Source organism: Myotis davidii, unplaced genomic scaffold, assembly GCF_000327345.1.
Source record: "Myotis davidii unplaced genomic scaffold, ASM32734v1 scaffold1004, whole genome shotgun sequence".
Taxonomy (NCBI): Eukaryota; Metazoa; Chordata; class Mammalia; order Chiroptera; family Vespertilionidae; genus Myotis; species Myotis davidii.
Window position 1 is genome coordinate 30,800 of NW_006295184.1, and position 3,062 is coordinate 33,861.

Consider the following 3,062-nt stretch of genomic DNA (forward strand, 5'->3'; position numbering starts at 1 on the left):
AATTTTAAAATATATATAATTAAAAAAATTTTTTTTTTACTTTATTCTGTTTCAAAAAAATGGGCAGAGGACCTGAACAGACACCTCTCCCAAAAAGACATACAAATGACCAACAGATACTGGTATATGAAGATGTGCAACTTCACTAGCTATTAGGGATATGCAAATCAAACCTAAAATGAAATACCACCTCACACCTATTAAAATGTCTATTATTGTTGCCTATGGAATTTGTATTCTTCCACGGGATCACAAAAAATGCATTCCATGGACACACAAATGGGGAGACTGTGGTGTGGCAAGATTTGTTCTGGTGGAAATTATTTAATAGTAAAACGATTTTGAGAGAGAGAAACAAGATGGTGGCATAGGTAAATGCCTGTAATCTCTGCCTTCCACAATCACATCAAAATTACAACTAAAATACAGAACCACCATCATTCAGAACCGCCTGAAAGCTAGTCCTACAACTAGAGAAGTAAAGAAGAAAGCACATTGAGGTAGCAGGGGCAGAGTTGAAGAACAGGCTGGTCCAATATCTACCTGTGCCTTTTTTTTAAAAAATTTGGGAGGGAGATCATCTCTGCAGAGACTGGCTATGAGGAGCAAGGGGCCCCAGCCCCACACCAGACCCCCAGCCCAGGGTTCCAGAGCTGGGAAGAGAAGTCCCTGCAACTACAGGCTGTAAAAACCAGTGGGGATTGTGGCTGAAGGACACAGAGGCTGCTGGAGACCCAGGTATTCCATTTAAAGTGCCAGTGCACAAACTCAGAAAAAGCATTGGGCAGCTTTGGGGGACCCAGACACATATGGAATTAACTAGATTATCTGTCATTGGGGCAGGAACTTGGGGGCAGCTTTCTCTCAGAGGTGCTTGCAAGGGTCATTTTTCCTGTGCTGGGACCTCCCCTGTTGCAGGCTGACTTACAGCCGTATTTGAGTTTCCATCAGTGTGACTCACACTGTTCGCTCTGCCCTGGTGATTCCTTGAAACCCCATCCCATCCAATTTGCAGCCCCACCCAACCTATTTGCAGCAGCTTTCCCATATGAATGGCTTGTCTTGGCTCAGGCTTAACACTTTGCTAAAATCTCTCAAACAAACTTCAGCTGGTGATAGTATGTCCCAAACATATCAATCAAAGGCCCAAGACTCAGCACTTGCACCAGCCTGCCTTGCTTCACAGCTGGGCCTCACCTGGGCACTTCCAAGCCCAATACAAATAGCAAATAGCAGCCATCTGCAATTTCTTTGTAGCTCCTGCTAGGTGCCCCCAGGCAGTGGCTGACTTTGCACCTCCCTGGAAGCCCCACAGCCAGTGCATCCAGTGGACAACTTCAGACCATAGCAGATTACAACTCCACACACCCACAAGTGACACACTCAAGAGGCAGACTCAGTCAGCACCAAAGTCCCACTGAAGCAAGTCCTGCTCCATAGGGGTATCTCCTGTACAGCAACTCTCCTACTATAGTTGCAGCTGGTCCTCATGGCCAGTTGGGCCGAAGGTCAATTCCTCTCAGTGATGCCAATAGCAATCAAGGCTCAACTACAAGACTGTGCACACAGCCCACACAGGGGCACACAGAGTGCCCAGGAGACTGGGGAGGCTGAACAACTGCCCTATAGGACACTTACTACACAAGAGCACTCTACACAAGGCTGAACAACTGGGCCCTGTAGGACACTTACTACACAAGGCCACTCTACCAATTCTATAGCAGCTCTGTCTAATACATAAAAAGAAACTTGGGGAAGCAGCCAAAATGTGGAGACAAAGACATATGTCACAAATGAAAGAAATGGAAGCAAGCAAACTACTGGATACAGAGTTCAAAACCATCATTATTAACTAACTCAAGGATCTGAATGAGACTTTCAGGGATCTTAGTGAGAATGTCAAAGACATAAAGGGTCAGTCAGAAGTGAAGTATACACTAACTGAAATAAATAATAATTTACAGGGATTCCACAGTCGAGTAGAGGATTCCAAGAATCAAATCAACAATTTGGAATATGAGGAAGCAAAAAATACCCAATCAGAGAGCAAAAAGAAAAAAGAATCCCAAAAAAATGAAGATAGTGTAAGGAGCCTCTGGGACAACTTCAGATGTACCAACATTGACACCATGGGGATGCCAGAAGGAGAAAAGAGAGCAAGATATTGGAAACCTATTTGAAGAAATAATGACAGAGAACTTCCCCTACCTGGTGAAAGAAATAGACTGACAAGTTCAGGAAGCGCGGAGTCCAAAACAATAGGAACCTAAAGAGGCCCACACCAAGACACATCATAATTAAAATGTTAAGGGTTAAAGACAAAGAGAATCTTAAAAGCAGCAAGAGAAAAGCAGTTATCAATAAGGGATCAGCCCTAGCCGGTTTGGCTCAGTGGATAGAGTGTCGGCCTGTGGACTCAAGGGTCCCAGGCTTGATTCCGGTCAAGGGCATGTACCTTGGTTGTGGGCACATCCCCAGTGGGGAGCGTTCAGGAGGCGGCTGATTAATGTTTCTCTCTCATCGATGTTTCTAACTCTCTGTCCCTCTCCTTTCCTCTCTGTAAAAATTCAGTGAAATATACTTTAAAAAAAAATAAGGGATCATCCATATGACTGTCAGCTGATTTCTCAACAGAAACTTTGCAGGCCAGAAGGAAGTTGCAAGAAATATTCAAAGTGGTGAATATTTAGGATCTACAACCAAGATTATCTTATCCAGCTAAGCTCTCATTTAGTACTGACAGTCAAGTAATGAGCTTCACAAACAAGAAAAAGCTAAAGGAGTTCACCACCACCAAACCAATATTACATGAAATATTGAAGGGTATTCTTTAAGAAGAGGAAGAGGAAGAATAAGAAGAGATTTAAAAAAAATATGAACAATAAAATGGTAACAAATAGCTTACATTTGAATCTAAAAATCAAAATAAACAAGAAATCTAATGAACAAAATAATCTGGTTTATAAAATGGAATCAGAAGCATGAAAGCATGGAACAGACTGATGAATCTTAGGGAAGGAGGCCAATATGGGAGCAGGGAGCGGGCCTAAGCCATCAGTAGG